Source organism: Amblyomma americanum, chromosome 1 (assembly GCF_052857255.1).
Source record: "Amblyomma americanum isolate KBUSLIRL-KWMA chromosome 1, ASM5285725v1, whole genome shotgun sequence".
Classification (NCBI taxonomy): Eukaryota; Metazoa; Arthropoda; class Arachnida; order Ixodida; family Ixodidae; genus Amblyomma; species Amblyomma americanum.
In genome coordinates this window covers 509333200-509353726 of record NC_135497.1, presented here as the reverse complement: position 1 = coordinate 509353726, position 20527 = coordinate 509333200, and the positions used below count along the sequence as shown (strand labels likewise).

General features: G+C 45.1%; 1 long non-coding RNA gene across 2 annotated transcripts; it reads left to right on the top strand.

Annotated features, from left to right (window-relative positions):
* Positions 1–3912: 3912 nt before the first annotated feature.
* On the top strand, positions 3913–10117 carry LOC144106709 (uncharacterized). 2 transcript variants are annotated; one of them, XR_013309100.1, is made up of 3 exons: positions 3913–4300; positions 7991–8115; positions 9812–10117. It is a non-coding gene; the product is annotated as an uncharacterized LOC144106709 (long non-coding RNA). The 2 variants fall into 2 exon arrangements; XR_013309098.1 differs by lacking the exon at positions 9812–10117 and adding an exon at positions 8812–8863 and having other exon boundaries at positions 3914–4300.
* Positions 10118–20527: the final 10410 nt, after the last annotated feature.

The window sequence follows — 20527 nt, the reverse complement described above, 5'->3', positions numbered from 1 at the left end:
CGAGAGGGTAGCGCCAAAAAACACTGCCGCTACCTTCCTAGGGCCAAGAAGGACTTTTTTCCGTTTGATTCGGCCCAGTCAAAAATTGTTAAGAGGGCTATTGCTACCCTTTCCATGGAGTCAGCACTCCTCAAGTCGTGCTCTCACATGATGTGGGCAAGCTGCCAGGGTGAGGTAAATAGACTGCGTAAAGCAGGGTTCCTTAACCACGTCTTGGCTGCCGTGACCGAGGCACTGCTGCAGAAACTTAAGAGTAGGGCAAAGAGGCAATGCCGGAAAGAAGATTTCGGCAAATCCAAACCAGTGGTGATACCATATATTCACAAGGTGTCCCACAATCTAAAATGAGTTGGCAACAAGTACGGAGTTCCTATGGTCTTCTCCGCCCCCTGCAAATTGGTCACGATGTGCCTCAAGCTTAGCAGTGGTGCTAAAGAAACATTCAGCTGTGGAAAAAACACTCGAAGCCCTACATAAGGTGTGCCACAGGAGTAGTCTACGAGATCCCCCTTACATGTGGAAAGGCGTACGTCGGCCAGACTGGACGCTGCGTAAACGAGCGTGCTGGGGAACACAAGAGGTCGTTAGGGAACGCATCATATTCTTTCGAAAAACTACCTGTCCATTGCCGCTCTTGCATTGATAAAAATGTGAATAACTGAACCACAATTTGGGGAGATCAATTCTAGCTGGAAGTAAAGATAGATTAGCTCACGAACTGGCTCAAGCCTTCTTTATCAAAGAGAGAGGTGACAAGTGCGTAAGTAGCACTTCTATCTCCCTGCGAGCAAGTGAACATAGATTGTTTAAAAATACTCAATAATGAGTAGTTTCAGTCTGTGTGGTGTTTTTGATTTTTTTTTTTTTGCCTTATGGGAAACGTGCATGCGTTCACCTTCTTCGGGCTATATATATGCTACATGTGGCCTTCAATAAACACAGTTGGAGTCAACGCCCGTCCTGTCCGTCTTTCTGTGGGGTGTGTTAAATTCAGTGCTGTTTTTGCCTTTTGTTAGGCAATGCTCCACCAACTAGCCCTGGAAGACTAATAAACTGCACATCTCCAACCAAAAACTTTATTTTAACCCAACGTTTCGAAGCCGGCTCGGCTCCTTCATCAGGGGCGACTGCGGGCAGTAGCTAGCATCTTTTAAGTATGGAGGGGAGGAGGGGTCAAAGGAACGAAAGCTGTGATGTGAAAGGAGTGGGGGAGGAGGAAGGGCGGTTAAGGATGTTTGTCACGTCGCACTGTAGGGAGGCGGTCAATGGCGACTTTTTTTCGTTGACTGCCTCCCAGACAGGCAAATCTGTCAAAATGTTTAGTTTGTAAGCCCAGGAAGATGTACTGTAAATTAAACCTGTAACCTGGTTTGTCCAGCAGAATGGCTTTGCTGCTGCATTACCACAGAGGCCCATTCACATTTGTTGAAGTTTCATTTAATGAGATGAATGAAATGAACATGGCAAGGAACTCATGCCTGAGAAGGTGAACATAGAAGAGCAAAAGTAGTAAAAGGAGAGTACTTAACTTGATGTCCATATAGCAATGACTGTATAACGAAGCTACTCGCACCACTACGAAGTAGTGTATTACAGTGCTGAGCACAAAGCTTGAAACTGTGAAGCCCTCTACGTCATGCTGCTTTGGTGCGTAAAAATCGAATCCTACTTTTAATTAATATTGCTCAGGAATCCTTTCAAATACCTATACCATAAATATTCTTAAACGTTTAGCTGCTTTATGAAAACAGAAAGTTAAGCGACTTCAATAGTTCTTTCTGAACTGACTTGAGAGTTGCAAGGTGCATTGACAAACACATGAAATGGGTGCATTCAGGATTAAACATTTGTGAATGTTGTGTGGATAGGCAGCCTGCAGTGTCCAGGCAGCACTGCAATCTGCCTGTTTCACATGGCCGCTCTGCACATTCGCATCTAACCTCCTTGAGCTTCACAGGTTGAAAACAAACCTCCAGCTTCTGCTGTGCTAGTGCAGTTCACGTTATCGACAGGCACAAGCAACGCACGGTGGTTCTTTTCACTTCACAGGTGCAGTTGGCACCTTGTAGAATTTGGTCACGCCCGTGTCACCAATGTGCGTTTGTTTTCAAACAATTTTTCTGGGTGGAAGACGAGTTTTCACGCCTTTTCTGCAAGATAATGCCTGCTGTGAAAAAAATATATATATATTGTTCAAATGTGCGTCTAAAAACTGCTACTGTCAGCTGCTTTGGCAGTGACAAATGCAACACCACATTAGGAATGATTATGAAAGTGTACGTTTGGCTGATAACATCCCTTGCCTAGGTGCCCCCATCGTACCCCACTTAGCTGACACACATGTGGCTTCGACAGGGCACACATGCTTATGCCTATAAAAGTAGGCAGGTGGCATAGAAAAGCACCATGGTTGCAACTATAAAATGCATCCTCTCTTGCTAGGCTGTGTTACAGCACCGCAATCGACGCAGCAGACTTCATCACAGGTTGCCTATAAGGAATTGAAATATAATGTAACTTCGTAGCTCTTAAGTGAACTCTGAACACACCCCTTAGCAGACCCTACACTACCTGCAACTCACATCTGGAGATGTCAGTCCTCCTGTTATGGCATTTGTCACCAGCTGTTCATGCTGTTATGAGCCCAACTTTTTTTATTTTGAGCTCGCATTGCTTAAATATTGCACTGTTTTGTGCGTTTACTATAACTTGTGCTTATACTGAAAGATGGGATAGCTACAGCTTTTTAGATGACAGCTTGTATGAGTACCCCATATGCCCTTTAACAAGAAAAGTTTTTGCTATCAGTACATTTTATAGTTTCGTTACGGAATGTCAATAATGTTCTCGAGGAATGAGCACTTCAAGAGAATCCAGTGCGTGTTAACTTGCTTGAAGTAAGGTTGGTACACTAACGTTTATTTGTCGAACGCGTAGTGTGCCAGTGTTAGAAAAACAACAATAGGAAGCGGCATATGCAATAGGCCTCATTTTGACTTGTTTACTGAAAGGCAAAAATGTCAAGTAGCATACAGGATTATAAATTGGGTATAAACAACCAGAACAGGCTTACATTGCATACTGTGTGCCCACAGCACAGCAAAAATGCGACTCAGCCAAAGAGCACGTTCTTCTGTACAAGGTAACCAAAGCATCTTGCGGTTCTTCGGCAGTATGAAGTCGGCACAAATATCTCACTACAATGCACATGCTAGGCACTTGAGCACGTCCTGGCAATCTAGCAAGGCCAAAATTTGTTCCACCTCGACAACGGTCCATGAAATTTCATCTTATTTGGCGTCACAGCTTTTCACCACATGACGGTAGTGCCTTGCGGTGGATACCCAATGAGGGATAATGAGAAGGCACAAAATACCACAAGTGGAGCACACAACAGGTTTGCTACTGGAGTAAGAAAAAAATAAAGCAGTGAGAGACCAGCGGCGGCGGACTGTGCCGCTGAAATCACAAGGCCTTCCGAGATGCACAAAATCCATGCGATGAGGTGCCTGCAGAACGAATGCATTTTCGGAGGTTGATTTCACACATTAAGAGGGAACGCCTCGTCATATTACAAAGGTAAACTACACCACAACTGCTAAAAATCACTGCTGAAAGGCTGTAAAGATGCAGGCAAGCAATCTGCAGGAAATTTTAAGGAAACACGTTTTCCGCCCTGGATGCGGCCAACAGCACCAACAGCACCAACAGGGCAACCAACAAAGCAAGTTCTGCCAAATTTAGCGGAATAATAACAGGCAGTTTTGAAAAAACCATTTTGCAAAAAATGCACGCAAATTAGTGCCTCATTTTGTGAAATGAGTATAAAATAAAAATAAAATAGTTTACAAAAATGCAGTGCCTGTCTTTTGTCGATCTCGAAATTGGCGGGGCAGCAGCATCGTGATTGCCACGAAGTCAGATGGGCTTCTGCTTGACATATGGAAACTCGGTGCTGCGTGAAGTTGTCTAAATTAATTCGATTCCGTCTTTATTTTTTCAAAGGTATTCAATATGTAAGTTAATGAAACGCTTACGCATACCACGCTTTGACCCTCGGCAACTGGAATCAGCGAGTCGAGCTACGTAGGCTCGATGAGCCCCACACAGCGCTGCTCAAAGAATACCGTCACCGCAAGAGATGGCCAGAACGAAGCGTAGTTCTTCGCTTCGAACGATATGTGAGTGTCATTGCCGGAACGCCGCGACAGCTTTCATAAACCTCAAACCGCAGTTCATGACCAACTTGGGTGCACTCGTCCGGTGACAACGCTGCGGCAATAACCCAACCAGCGAAAAGGTAAGCTATCAGAAAACCCAAAACATTAGCGTGTGGAAATCTAAAGTATTAAATTTGCTGCGAAATGGGAAGCGTCTCTTACAACTTAAATATACGGTGTCTCTTCAACAATGGGTGCCAACTAAGTGTGACAGTCATAACTTGCACGTCAGAAATAAGATGTTGAAGCACTAGCTGTGGCAATCGTTTGGTCGCGGATGGGATGGAAACGAAAAAATGCAAGCACTGGCCTTAAATGAATTAATTTAGAGCTTGAGATGTTCGGCTCCCATACAGGAGCTTTGTTCACAATGATACAGCGACACGGCACAAGCGTGCGGAATGGCGCCGTTGCTTGCTACTGTGAATGTGCTAAAAAAATAAGTCAGTTTTCTTTTCGTAGACTTGGCTTCAAAAGGGAGCAGGTGATCGCCCTCCACGGTGCATACGAACACGGCTCTTAAAGGCCTGCTGCCTCTCAGTGCTTTCCTGTCGACAATTTTGTTCATTACATCCTTCATAGCAACTCCAATTCACAGGGAATCAATTTTAGGCAACCACAACTACACAAAGGCAGTGTACTGCTTTAAAAGTATGCACCTGTGGAAGAAACAGTGGTAATTTCTTGTGACCGACATTGCCAGAAAAAAAAAAGAAGCTTATTCCTTCAGTTTTATGCGTTTCACGGCAACCTTATCGTGTCGCAGTTGTTTGGTACGGATGTTTTACACTTGCAGTCCATTCTCATCTCAAACAAAAACCCGTCTCTTTGTTCCCATCGCAATTACAAAAATGTGAAGTGAATTGCAATAATTTTACATTTACATTTTCATTCCTTACAAGGAATGAGCAAAATGCCTGCATAACCTACTAATGTGGTTTTGAGAACTGGCGTGGGGTCACTCGATCATAAGGTGGTTTTGAGAACTGGCATGGGGTCACTCGATCATAAGGTGCCATACATATCTGGTACTAGTCAAAAAAGCAATATTATGATTGTTAATATTCTGCCCCATGAAACTTGAAATATTCTTCAGCAGCCGTTCGAAACAATAAGGTATATTGCCTCCTCTATTACCACTTGCTTGACCAACATACGCTGCTGATAGACTAGCAGTTGCTGTGCCTGGTATAACGCCAGCATGCTCTAAATAAAATTCAGTGCTCCTTGTGAACACGCCGCAAAAAATAAAAGAAAAGCGATTTGATACACATCTCTACGGCAATTTAGCTCAAGCCTATAATGTTGACCAACTGACCTTTAAGTAGTTTATTACCTCTGATAGTGATTTACTGCTGCTTATCTATCCGCTAAATTTCTCACAAAAGGTATTCCCTGTTCAGATGTACTCTTTAGCAGCAGCACCATCACTGCCTCGTCCGCCATGCCATACTGCCGCTGCACTTCCTGTAGAAGGTGCAACGACCGAATACTGAACTTTGACATCACAGTCATTGATCACCTGTTGAAGCTGAAAATGAAATAGTGTGAAAGCAGAAATAGGATTGTAAATTATTCAGCAGTTGTACGCAAATACCACATGGCGATTCATGTATATTATTGTCTTATGTATTATTACAAAGAAGAAAACATGCAACCAGGATTTGGTGTCTATAGTCATTGAACTTCTGCACAGGCGTAATTGATGGCTCATTGCCCTAAAGGCATAGATGTAAGCCAGCGACTTGCTGTACATGAGGCGCAGTCACGTGCTACTTGATGGAAGGGCTACTCTCCAATTGCACAAGGCATGTTTGCTTTTCTTGTGACTTGTCGTGTTAGCTTTCATGTCTTGTGCATATTGCATATGCAGTTTTCTCAAGGGGGAGGGGGGGGGAGATGAGCCAACAACTTATCTTTTTGGGAGACCAGCTGGGTGGTGCTTAAAGGGACCCTGAAATGATTTCAATGGTCATATTCTAGTGCAGCAGATCTGCAGAGGTGGTCTTTGTGGGTATTCGAGTCAAATTTGAAAGCTCTGCGTGGACCCTACAATTTAGAAATCATTTTAAAAAATCACTACTCGCAGTAGCTTGCAAACCGATTAGGGTGACATATCAACCCGCGCCTGTCCCCTACCCGTATATATTACATCAGTGGGCAGTCTGGGCTAGCTGGTTTGCCCACACTGTGAATGATTGTTTCAAGGTGATTGACCCTTTGTTGGCACTGCATGATTCTGCCATTTGCACTCGCAGGCACACTCACACTGACGCAGCAGTCCACAGTCACTTTGCAGCTGGGACGTTGTCCTCCACACTGCAGCACAGCGAGTGACTGCGCTTGGCCTTTTTTGATGGCCTGCCTGGGGGGACACGTTTTGAACCTTTGTTCAGGCCAGGTCGTCTCCTTGAGATGCTTGTTGGCTGCACACTTATCTTGCCTCGGCACCTTGAAACCCTGCAGACTGCAGGTGACGTGTTTATCATTGCCGTGACAAAACTTTGCTTGCTTGGAAGGCTTTTCATTTTTTTTTGCCAGTCTGGCTGTATGCTTCATGCATGTCGGGTCATTTCCAACTTCAGCCTTCAGGTGTTGAAAGGCTTCTATGAGGGCTTCGAAAGGGTCCTCCGCCAGTTCCTAAAGCAAACACACGCACAAAAAAATTGTTTGCTTAAATGGTGCTGTTGGCCTACCGATGGGCTGCTTGTCTCAATCTGTTCTATGCGAAGAGAAAACTGAGCTCTATGAACCTTATGCTCGTCAAAGGTACAGCACGGCAGGCTTCGTTAAACTTCCTCCTATTGAAAATGAGCCAAGTTCTTTGATGCACATGTGGCTAAAATATAAGAAGGAAAAGTGAGGAGAAGCACCATGTATCCCAGACGTATTGTGAAAAAGTGGCAGAACTAACATATTATTCATAAGCCTACTTTACGCGTCAGAATTATGGTTGCTAAGAGGCAGCATGCCAGTCGGCACGTACAGGCTGTTGCTGCTGTGGGCAACAGAGAGGCATGATTCAGTAAAACGAGCTCTTGGGCGTGTTGGTTACTTGTCTTAGGCGCAGTAGCAGCGCAAAAAAACACACAAAAGAAGAACTAGACACGCAGCGTCTGTGCGTGTCTCTCGATGTCTAGTTCTTCTTTTGTGTGTTTTTTTTGCGCTGCTACTGTACCTAAGAGAGGAATGAGAGGAGAATGATGCGTCATGCATATGGGGGGAGCGCATTCTCTGATCCTCTGCTCTCCTCTCTATTTAAATTTACTTCCTCCATGGTCTAAAATATACATGAACCGTTGTTAGGTCTTCTTGCTTTTGGGGGAAAATTGCATAATTAAGCATTTCTGCAGAATTCTTGTTAGGAATGGCAATTTCGTTTTTTATTACAGACACCAATCAGAGTGTGAGAGTAATAAAAATGAGACTGGTTTGTTTTGAATTCTCATAAAAGTCAGCATATTGTTACACAGTTTTGTTGATGCCTTGATATGCTTAACCTCTCCATCTATATAAGCAAGTGAACGTCTCGAGCTTGGCGGCGGCAGTAACAGTGCATTCACATTCTTTCAGAGGAAAAGCCACGATACTGTCATATTTTGAAAGGAGCATTAATGGTAGTGACGAAGTTTCTAGTTTTGAATAACGCTCAGCATCCAATCATGGGTTTTTATCTTTTATGGTACCAGGCTGTCCAGGAATGAATGAGTGACAGTCCGATGCCAGATTAATATATGGCTTTGTCCGGCTTGCATGCATGGCCACGGCAGCAGGTGCAGGATTGTGCACCATGGCACTGGGAGGCATTGTCTTACCAGCACCTTCCTTCAAGTGAAGGGAATACCAAGTATTACCTGATGCTGAACTGCAACCAGCACATGCTGCTTTACTGAAGGTACATTTGGAGTATGTCTCAGAAATAAGCATGTGTTTATTTTATGTACGTTATGGTTTCTGCAAAATGTTGGATATTTTTCTTTATGAATTCGCAGCATTTTAAATTCTCCACCACATAAAATAATGGGCCTTAGTCATCATAGGGTGCCTATTGTCATTGACTATGGTTTATAATGACTATGGTTTATAATGACTGCAGCCAACATAGAGTTGCTGTAATTCATCTTGCTAATGTATAGCACCATAACTTACATGGTTCATTAGTTGAACAGTGGAAGTTTCCCTACTTTCTGGAGGACTGTACTGGGTCGTTGGGGCTGTTGAAGTGGATGGAGTGTCCCAACAGTCTAGAGCATCGGTGGGAGCCTTGCTGCACGCAGCATTTTGCAGCACTTGTGTCTCGTGGAGGCCTTCAAAAAAATCAATGCCAGGACAGTTGTCTCCGAGCGCAAGCTTTCCAAGGTTGTAGCGAGCTTCTGTAGTCAGCAGATGTGCATTTGGGAAGATCCCACCAAAACACTTTGTGCACGAGTGCCTGGTGTTTACAAAATGCGCCCTGCTGACCAGAGCGGCAGGTGCACAGGCCGATGTCAGAGTACACAGTGTAAAGCTTGCTATCTGGACTGCTGTCACTTGGGACGACATAATGCCCATCTCCGTTGCATCTAATGTTTTTTTCGGTGTCTTTTGGCAGCTTCTTTAAAAGCCTCTCATAGAGGAGCATGTGCCCAGTCATACGTGAGTGTACATGATCTAGTATTCTGTGGAAAAAATATTTCTCCCACACAACAGAGAGGAATTCAGCTAGGGTCACAACATTAAACGCTCTTGTCCTGTGCAAGATTATGTCTTTTAGTACCCTAATCGAGGCCTCTGAATAATTATTTGTGTTGTGGCCTCGTGTCTTCGCTGACAGTCGGAAGAGAAGCACCCATTCTTCTTCTCTCTCCAGTAGAGTGACGACGTGGGTGATGAAGCCCTTGTGCTGTTGGGAGTAAAGGTCTTGCTTGGCGACCTCCAATGTGTCCTTGCTATCAGCGTCCATGATCTGCAAGGTTTCCAGCAAAAAAAAGAATAGCTCCAAGCAGAAGCATTTAAACACTAGTGCATTATATAAGAAAACTAAATATTTCAATTCGGAACCACGTTATATGAAGTACATTCCAAACATTTACATGTAGTCTGAGAGCTTAGCTTTGAATTAGTCAGTGTCCAAAATTTTTAGCACTGGTGCTGCCATCTCAAGAGCATCTGCTGTATTGAAGTGCAGCAGCAGGTGGAAACACTAGTATAGCTTCAACGGCATTGTAAAAATCCCCACTTAATTATGAGCTAGAACAAAGTTGCTACAACGATTTATACATATGCTGAGTTTGTCGATTCGGTCTACAGATCCCTGGAAGAATGAGCAGGTGCGTTAATTTTGGGTACACATTGGGAAAAGTTTCATGAAGGCCTTGACAGTGATTAAGCAAGCATTCACGCAGGTTTGCAAGGCCTGTATGAAATGCTGCTACCAAAATTAAACTTCTTGAATTGGTTACAGACACGGCAGCAGATTAAACTCTTGATGTGCATCATTTTATTGCCGTATTTGTGGTTGAGATCCTGACCACTCTTCGGAACGAGGAGTGCATTGACACCTGCATGGAGCTACATGGGATTGTCGTAAATGTGCAAACATTTTGTTCCAGGTCACTGTTGCGGCTACCTGGTGTTACAATTATGACTCTGAAAGAAAGCAACCATCCTCCCAGGGAAGAGCCTGCACTTGTGATGAATGGTGAGACAAGTGTAAAGTCGGGTGCATGTTCAGGACTATCCTTGGCATCCATGGCATTGTGCACGAAAAGCGGTCACCAGAACGACAAAGAGTCAATTCCATCTGCAACTGTACCATCTTGCAGCACCTGGAGACGTCCCCTTAATCGGCCTACAGAATGATTTCAAGGCTCCCTTTTCCAAATTTGCTGCTTTTGTTAAAAAAGAGGTGGAGCTACCATCAGGGCTATGACATTGCATCTCACATAAAGCGAACAACCTTGGCTATATCACTCTGTTAAACTAATGAGGAAGCGCTGTAAGCTCACTCCCACAGTCTCCTAGCTACTGTGATCCCCGTAAAGAAAATGTAGCTACCCCCTCCCCTGAAATAAATAAAGTGGATTTGAAGCTTTAACTGCTGGCCAGGTTTGCTCCAACAGGCTACAAGGTCAGGTGGCGCTTGCGTGTGCGCCAGCCAGGTAAAGCGTCTAAAGTGGAAGCAGAAGCACGGTAAGCACTAGACAGGTGCAGCGTTGGAAGTGAACTGCTGCACACGGCTGATACTCAGCCAATGGCAGGAATTTGAAAAGCTTGAAAGCCAGTCACGAGGTACGCCTTGCAGGCCCACCTGGTCACGTGATGCGTCACCTGTCCAATCTGATCTCTGCCCTTTGTGCGACTGCCGTGTCCAAGAAACTCGTAAACAGCAGATTTCCTCTGTCAGCCATGTTTAGAGCGCTCGAACAGTATGCACCTAATACTGAAATCTGAAATCATGTAGTAGCCATTGTTTTTTCGCAAAGGGCTATTTCCCACCTGGTTTATAGGCCTATTCGACTATTCCTGTGGAAAGGTTCGAGAGCCTAATAGTCACGGCAAGGTATAGCTTTATTTGAAACTCTATGCATTACTTGAGAGCTTTACAGAAGGGTCATGCATACTGTACGTTATGAGTGCACTTGTGCTGCAGTAGCTTTGCACCCTGAGAACTTTGTTGAGGATTGAAGGCGAGGATAGCGACTTTCACCAGTTGCCATGAGCACCTCATTCACGACGGTATTATTATGTTCCTGAAACGCTAAGGTCTTGGCCAGGAGCACATGACCATTCTAGAGAGCTTGAAAAGCAGTTTGACAGGGTCCGCTTTGAAGAAACAGGCACACACAGCCGACCTTTTGAACAAATAACTGCCACTTTTCCCTGACTATTTTTCGGCTGTAATAGGGCAAGTCCAGTGACTACAAACTTTAGATACAACGAACCTAATCCGTGTGACCGTCAAGTTTATTATAAGTCGGCTCAACTGTTTAACCTTGTCCATGATCACGAGGTTGCGTACAGCTTTTTATCTGAACATTATTGTCTCATTCCACAGTCGCAAATGGTTCCTTCTTATGCCTGCTTGCCGCTGACACCTGTGCTGCCCCTGCTGTGCTGCATAAGTAGTCCCACAATGTTTGTGATGATGAATTGAGAGGTGAAAACTCTGCTATGCTAGGCTGTACTTTTTACAATTATGTGTGTATGGTGCCTACAAACTGAAACACAAGTGGTCAGTGCTTTGGCTGCATCATCATGTACCAGACATGCTATAGTAGCACCCATTCTTCAACCAAATACCATAGGCCTGCATAGCACGCATACAATCTATGACTTGTGAGACATTGTCTTGTGACATAGTATCAACAGCACAATACCTGGCCTTTCCACCGCAGTGGCTCAGTGCTTATGGCGCTTGGCTGCTGACCCAAAAGACGCGGGTTCAATCCCAACCACAGCGGTCTCATTTTGATGGAAGCGAGATGCTAGAGGCCTGTGTGCTGTGCGATGTCAGTGCATGTAGAGCCCCATGGGGCCGACATTATCCGGAGACCTTCACTACGGCGTCTCTCATAGCCTGAGTCGCTTTGGGTGATTAAACACCCATAAAACATCAAAACTCTTTCTTCTGAATCGGTCGCTCATTGCTGTTTCTGCATGCATTCAGATTTTTATATCGCTGATAATAAATAAATTCCATACCTTTTGAAAAATGGCCATCAGTGACTTCCTTTCACTTGGGCTGACACCATGCTTGGCAAGCGTCAGCCATCGCCACTCAGCCTACGCTATATGAAAGTGGCATAGCTGCTGCCTGGCTTCTGGCCAATGTTCAAGAATTGCTGCTTTCTCAGCAGCACTGTTATCAGTCATAAAAGTCTGGTGCCTGCAACAAGAAAAGGCCACATATTGACAGCTATGGAACAGCTGAGTTATTCCCATGACAGACATTTACGGGTGCAGGGTAACATGATTAGAACGAACCTTGGGAGGCAGTAGTTTAGCTGCATTGTATGTCAGTTCAGCTGACCTTGCTACATTACCCTGTGTTGCTATGAGGGTATTTTTCACTTCGGCTTTGATAGCATTACTAAAAGGATCCTAACACTATGCAACTATAATTTCTATCCTTGCCAAACATTGCTTGATATTTCAATGTAGAGGTGACATTTACACAGCATAGTTCAGCGTGTCAGGCAGGCTACACCAAAGAAAGCTTAACCTAACCACTTCAATTCTATAGCTTGTTCATTTGTGGTTGAAGTCTTATTTATGACAGGCTGGGCAAGCAGGAATTTAGGAAGCATTGGGATAGGCTTGCGTTAACTCAGCTTTTTTGTTTTTATCAAAGTGCAAAGTCATATATTTTAAAATTCGCAGATTGTCACACCGCCTCTTGCTGCAAACTGTTCAAGCTTAGAAGTTGCAGGCATGACCTGTGGCCAATGCTGGTATTGTTAAGCAGTGGCTCTGTCTCTGCTGCTTTCAAAAATTACAGGCCGGCGCAGATCCATATTCTGAATTAATGTTGCCTTACTCATGTATTCTAGCATTACCTGGCATTTCTTTCAACAACATGCAGTATAATTTACAATTTACATGTGCCCACCTCACAGCCTCCAAAAGAAAAGGGGTAGTTGTGCTTCAGGAGCTCGAAGCCTGCTGAGTAGCCCTCAGTAGTCTGACTGCTGTGCACAATGACTGCTATGGGTATGGCACCAGCTGATGTTGCTGTCAGCATAATTGTCACGCTGCTCCTTTTGGGGCTAGCGTTCATTCGACGTATTCTGCCCTAGCCTTGCTTCGGTTTGCGTGGAGATTAGGGTCCATGTTCTTTGACATAGCCCCAAAAGACAACACTGTCTACACAGACGCTGCCGTCTATCCATGCGGAGCAGAACATGCAGCCGCAATGGTGGTAGTAGACAACGAAGGACACCTAGTGACCAGCGCCACGGCGAAAGTCGCTGGCGCAGCGGAGGCCGAGGAAATTGCCGTCGCGCTGGCGGCAGCAGAAGGCTATAGGACCGACCGCCCCCTAAATGTTCTAACAGATTCGAAATAAACGTGCAAAAACTACACGAAGGGCAGAATTAGCAAAACGGCCCTCAGGATGCTCAGCGGGGTAGCCCCTACCGAGTTAAACAAACCCAGACACAATCTGATTTGGATCCCAGGCCACGCGGGGGTAGAGGGAAACGAAAGGGCAGACAGCCTAGCTCGAGGCGAAGCAATCCGAGCAGGACAGACTAACGCCCCGCAGTTCCATCTGCTAGCCTGCGAGGTGGGATACGCAGAACTTTTAAACTTACACAGGGGGATCAGAAGCAAATATCCACCACCACACAAAGCTCTGACAAAGGAGGCCACCATCTGGCGTAGACTACAGACAAACACCTTCTCCAACCTACACATACTCAACAAAATGTTCCCATCACAATACAGGGCCACCTGCCCGTGGTGCGCAGCCACACCCACACTTTATCACATTACTTGGGAGTGCGAACGCAACAAAGCATTCCACAAACACTAACACCCGAGTGCGGAGCAATGGGAGAGCCGTCTCACCAGCAGCGAGCTCAAGGCCCAACGGGCCTTAGTGAGGCACGCGGGCGATGCAGCACGGCTCAGTGGAGCCCTGGAATAGGGGCCCACCCATGCTGAAGAGAAGACTCCGATCGCCAGCGCCAAGAACTAAGACGACGGAGCTTTCGAATCCGCGAATCTCTTGAATGGATCAATAAATGTTTTCACTCACTCACTCACGCTGCTCCTTGTTGAGTCACATGACGCTGTGGAATCAACGAAGATGACTTCGGAGGATGATTCCAGCTGCTGGGCACGCCTCATGATTGGAGTTACCAGGAGCACTGCCCAGCTGCCTGCCCCTCCCTCTGAGTGCACCTTCACATCAACTCCTGCATAAAAAAGGTTTTCATATTTCAGTATGGCATAACATGAAAGCATAGTTTGTGTGGCAACACAGATTATCTTATGAGGCACTGAGAACAAATTGATTCCTACATCGATTACTAATCTTATATGGACGAAGAGCACATTTTCACTGAAAGGAATTTTTATATGGTAGGAAGGACATTAAAATGGAAGAAGGGTATCGCCATCACTGCCCATTTTCACAGCTACATTTTAGTGATTTCAGGCGAGATTTCTTGTTCCATGCAACAAAGAACAAAGTATGATGTGCCTGCATAATGTAACTTTATGTATTGCTACTGGCAGTCCACTTTCATCTCACCAGGGAAATGAAACAGCTAAATGTGCAAAATATAACTAAACAAACTCGCAACACAATGTCATCAGCGCCATTTCAAGTTTTCATTAAAATAGGGCAAAAATATTGCAGTGTTAACACCTAATTTTTTCAGCAAAAACATACTTATACTGTATGTTTTTCTCTGAATTTGATGGCTATGCAATATTCCATTCCGGCGCAAATAAGTTTTGAAGTTTGTCATTTCCGTGGCGTCTGTTGAGGTGATTGCTTTAAGCAAGACTGCATTTTCGGCATCACAAACACTCCCCGTGCGTTTATACTTTCTAGCTGCTTCACTAACAAAATTTTCATGCTGTTTTAGGTCATCGTAACATTTTATGAAAGGACTCATTGTTTTCAGTCGCTGCTTCAGCCATGCAAGACGAATATGCATATTTTTAATGATGCTGTGATTGCATTTCAGCATCACGCGAAGCACGCCCCTGACCACAGGCTGAATTTCAGGTTCGGCTTGCTGTTCTTGCTTTTTTTTAAAATGGGTTCACTAAATAATTGAAAAATGGTTTTTTTGTTGTGTGGAGTGGACTCTAAAGATGTGATGCTACTGTCAACTTGAAATGTTTGATAAACCTCAGGAGTAGCACTCACTTTAACAGTCCTTGAAGTATTACTGCTAGTCAGACCTCAGAACTTCACCAAGCTCTTTTTTTTTCTTATTCTATTGAGTAGTCCTTTATAAGTCCTGGCCTTAAGATCCACTTATTGCAAGTCCTTTATCTTCGTTGTATGCTGTTTTGTGTTTTGACGATTTCTCTAAAAATAGGATTTGGTGGGATTTTTCTTTCACTCGGAGCATAAAGTGCTTCATAGACCTGTGTTACACAAAGGGGTGCAATTCTTTCAATACATATCACATGTTAGTACCTCCGTGTGTAGATGTTTACGCTCACTGCCCGCTTGGTGGGTGTGCTACATTGTAGTTTTGTCTAGGCACAATATTTGGCTGAAAAGGGTTAGGGCATATTGCTTTCTTAGTAAGCAGAACAAATATTTGTCACTAACTTGTGTTAAGGAAAGCTATCTGCTGGCATTAGGCCTGAATAAATTTTTGGCATTACAAAGAAAGCTAAAGGTGCAGTGGGGTAGGCAACACTTTTGGTATCTTTGTGTAAACAAAGTTAAAGCTGACAGACTTTTTCCTTATTGGGTAATAGGTTCTTGGCATTGCTAAGCGAGTATCTCTGTGTCTCAATACTAGATAGCGATCATGCTTAGTGCATTGTTTCTGTTAATTGTCCACCCTCATCAGTACATTGAACAGGCTAATCAGACACATATTTGAACTTGCTTCACTTCTTCCAGAGCAATAATAATGCATTTAGCTTTAAGTATGTTACTGCTTACAGCACAACCTTGCAAAATTGACGGCTTTCTCAAAACAGTTTTCTCGGTGGCAGATGGTCCAGTCTAGTGTCCATAAATATTGGTTTGCAACTCGGCTGTGCACTTGTGCGTAGCGCGTGAGTTTGTGTTGAAGTGGCATAGAAAAATAGACTGCTAGAGGACATCACAACTCAGACTGTTTTTGTGGCGAGAGACTAGAGGCCATGCTGTGTTGCTGTTTTAGCAGCGTTGTGCATGGATGCTTCCCTGCTGTGGTGGTCACTGAGCAAGGCAACCAGACTGGGAGCACATGCAAAAACTGGTTCAGCCTTCATACTGACATAGCTGCTTATTAGCCACAGAACGATGTACAGAAAGGAACCCTTATGGAGGACTAGAAATAAACTTCTGAAGGCAGTACATTTTATTCCCACTGGCAGCTCTAGCAAGTGGCAAGCAACAAAAAAAATGCTCCCTTTAACACGTTGTACAAAGGTTTGTGTCATGCAGACTTAGCTGTCATCAAGCCTTTCTTTTTTTGCTTACCTTGTTCTGCATACTCGGGGATTTTCTCCTGCAGCCTCATCAGTGGTACCGAAACTGTGCCATAATGTGTCTCCCGCCAGGCCTCGTACATATAATAAACAGTCCTTTTCGTTGGGTTTAGTGCACCACTGGCAAGTTTCAGCAGGCTTCCAGTGTCGCCTTCAACACACAAAGACCCTTCGTGCAGGCGTATCGCATCAGCCGGAGTAAGTCCATCAGCGAAGTACTGATGAAAAAGTTTTGTTTCCTCACTGCATTGCAGAAGGCGGAGAGCGGCTGCACTCTCCGTTGCATGGTTGTGCTGGGTGTGCAACTTGATCAATGCACACAGCGGAGGGTTTCTTTGGAGATACGCATCATTCTTTTGGGTGCTGTAGTAGACTTTTTTTATCTTTATATCGATCATTGCATTGCAGTTTGTTGTGCGTTTGGTGTTTTTTTTTGTTGAGGCAGTGGAGGTGGCACCTCCAAACTTTGTGACACACCATTTGTGACACACCCCGAACTGCCTTGTCAGAGCCGACGACCTTTTCTCGATGAAGAAATTCCTTTTGCTGTCAGCGGAGACGGCAAAGCCTATGCGTGGAAGCTTCTTTGGGGCCTCAATGGAATGCACATGCAGCGAGCTGCGTACGCGGAACCACGCGCCCGGCATGCTCCAGGAGGTGCGGGGCCCACAGTGTTCAGGCCCGTGAGCCCTGGGCTCCGTCCACTTGTACATACGGTGCCATTGCACTGCTATTAGTTCAAATTGGGCGATAGCTGGTTTAGTAAAGCTCTGCCCAATTATCGAATGGGTTATAACCCGCTGCAAACAGACTAAGGAGGAGCGCGCCGAGTCTCAGTCTCGACCGTTTTTAAACCGCCTTTTCGTTAAACTGCATTATTCTCACTGCCTTGTATTTCAATCCCGTCTTAAATAAATAAGTTTTGTCTTGAGAAGTTGGAATTGCTGCCCCAACCGGCAACGTGCCGCCAGACGAGCGGACGAAGGCTTGAAGGCTCTTCGTACTGCTAACCGCCGTGTATATTCGATCACCGGCCAGCGTGCCGCCACCATTCACCGATCGCGACGTGCAACCGATCGACCAGCCCAATCCGGCCATCCCATCAAAGAAGGATTCGGAAAGTTTAACTGGTGCGGAAAGTTTAACCGAAATTGGCCCGTAGTTGTTAACATCGGTTTCTCTGCCACCATTATACACAGGAGTTACCTTAGCAATTTCCGGAAAAGGTGTGCAGCATAAAGCGATAAATAAGCTTAGCATGTCTCTAATGCATGAAGTATGCAGCCTCTTACTATCGCATGAAATATGAGCAAGCACTCTTGCATTTCTTAATTAAAGAGTGTAGGTTTCCGAATTGGATCATTGTTTGAGCTTTCCTTTGTTACTCGGTTATGTAGAAATTCAGCTGCCGTTTCCGCTTCGGACAAAATAACAGCGAAAGTCCAATTGTTAATGAAGTTCTAACAGTTTTAAGGAAAACTGCGCAAAACAGATAGGACATGAAAACTCGGTCAAGTGCTGGTCTGTTTCCTCTCCTATGTCCTATATCTATTGCGTTTTTGCGCAGTTTTCCTTAAAAAAATCGCACACCAATTAGCTCAACATTTCGGGCTTATTAAGAGTCCTTACCTGGGAAATGTTTCACACCGTGGCTAACAAGTGCATGCATTTGCATATGCAGGTTCCTTAACGCATCATGCCGAGCTTCCGGTTCTGCCCATGATTCAACGGCACTCAAAATGACGGAGATTTATAAGAGGAGCGAATACCTCCTGCCCCAAGGTGACCGGGGGTTTGAAGGAGAAACATTTCACCTCATGTTATTGGCAGACCCAGCGTATCCGCATTTGCCGTGGATTCTTAAGACCTACACAGGAAAACTCACAAGTGTACAAGAGTCATTCAGCGCCTGTCACAGCATTGCACGAAACTGTGTTGAACAAGCGTTTGGAAGGCTGAAAGGACGCTGGTGCCCTTGCTCAAGCGCACAGACATCTTCTACAAGTTCGTGCCCACAGTTGCTTTTACAGCATGTGTCCTCCATAACTTTGGGCCGCCGCGGTGGCTGAGTGGTTATGGCGCTGGGCTGCCGGCCCGAAAGACGCGGGCTCGATCCCGGCCGCGGCGGTCGAATTTCGATGGAGGCGAAATTCTAGAGGCCCGTGTGCTGTGCGATGCCAGTGCACGTAAAAGAACCCCAGGTGGTAGAAATTTCCGGAGCCCTTCACTACTGCGTTCCTCATAGCCTGAGTCGTTTTGGGACGTTAAAACCCCCTAAACCATAAACCTATGACTTCTTCAAAATGCGGTCGCAGGAGTACAGCGGACTGTGGTCCCCTGTAGTCTCAGATGCGAACATTGACTTGCGGCAGCCTACAAGCAGACCATGCACAGAACTGCAGTGTGAACTGAGAGAGTACCAGAAGGACTATTTAGCGAAAAATTTACCTTTGCGTACAAGCTCTTTTCGATCAAACCTGAGGCTCATTCAGATGTCAACTCAAGAAACGGAACTTTATTAAATGGAACAAAAATGGATATACATAACTGATTATTGCACTCAGAAGCAACATCAAAGAGTGCCGCAGGTTGTTCGCTGAGTAAATTTCTATAGCACCTCAAAAGCACGTGAATTGACATTTCAATAAGAAATTTTGTTTTTCGGTTTCACTGTCTTTCCTGCGGTGTTGACGCAGGCATCGTGTCTGGCCACTGCGTTTCGTGCACATTTTTGGGCGTCTGACTTTGTCCCACATTTCAAAGAGCAGTGCGGCGTTACTGTGGTGCAGTGCGCTTCGGGAGTTCTGTTCTGTTGCCCTGTGCCAAGTTGTGTTGCGCAGCTATGTTGCCCACCTGCGTTGCCCGCATGTGCATTTGCTCTTGGTATGTTGGCATGTGGTGTTCCTGCTGCTGAGCTCTGGGCATGCAGTGTTGTTGCTGGTAGGGAGGGGGGGGGGGGGTATGGGGATAATGTGTACCAGTGTGTCAACGTGACTGTGTTAATGGAACCGTTAGCGTCAGTGGCTGCAGGGCGCTAAGTAAGGCTTGTTGGTGAGAAAAACTGTGTCATGAGAGCTTGAGTTCCTTGCAAAAAATAATTACTAATTCCTTCTAGGAACCCCTTCATTGTCTCTTCTTCCTGTTTCAAGAAGTCCTGTTCTCTGTGGAACTGAGGTTTCTCTCGCTTCTCCCGTGAAGTAATGTTTTTTTTTTTATTGCTGTGAGCAGATCTTCAAACTGACTTTGTTTTGTTCGACGGCGTTTGGCTGGTGGTTCTGACGTCAACGAGCTCCCATCTGAAAAGGCAAAACATGCTTTTGTATGTTTCCATCGGTAAATAAGGACTGTTTTGAAAGTGTAGCTCTTCTCCTTTAATGTTCTCGTGCAAAGTTTGGAAGCAAAGCAATTCGTGTTTTGTAACTCCTTTACCACAATAAAACTTCAATGCATATGCCTGCACTGAACAAGAATGTGCATTTTGGTAAAGCCACTGTTTGGTTTCATTCAGTATGCTTTGTGATACATGAATTGTGCTCTATAGTGGCAAAGTAGGTTCTATGCAAAAAAAAAAAACTCGTGTCGGCTTCCATGATGGTTAAACTATGCTGAAACACTGGATCACAACTGGCTTAATGCATTAGTCGTCACTTGTAATCGTTGTTCTAAATATTGGAAAATTGGTTTTTGAGGAAAGGAAGTGACGCAGTAACTGTCTCACATATATCGGTGGACACCCGAACCGCTCCATACGGGAAGGGATAAAGGGAGGTGTGATGACCCCCCTAATGCGCAGGTCCACACGGGACGGAGAGGCAAAGAGACACCGTATGGCTCAGTTTAAACAAACAGGTATATTCAATAATTACACATGATTAAGATTATACATCAGAGGCTGGGGCGTCCGAGCTTACGTGCCGACGACTTCATGGGGGCGATGGAGTGGCTCCGGAGTTGGGCTCGAGCGGTTGCTGGTAGAAGCTGCACGCCGTCGGGCTTCGGCGCTGAAGGCCCTCTTCGCGAACGATGTCGTCCTGAGCGTGTATGCAGTAGAATTTCAATAGTCGTCCGTTTCTTCGAGGATGGTTCACAAACCCTTCCTCTAGTGTCGTTCGGCTTGGAAGATGAACAGGAGGCGAGCTTGTAGATGATGACAG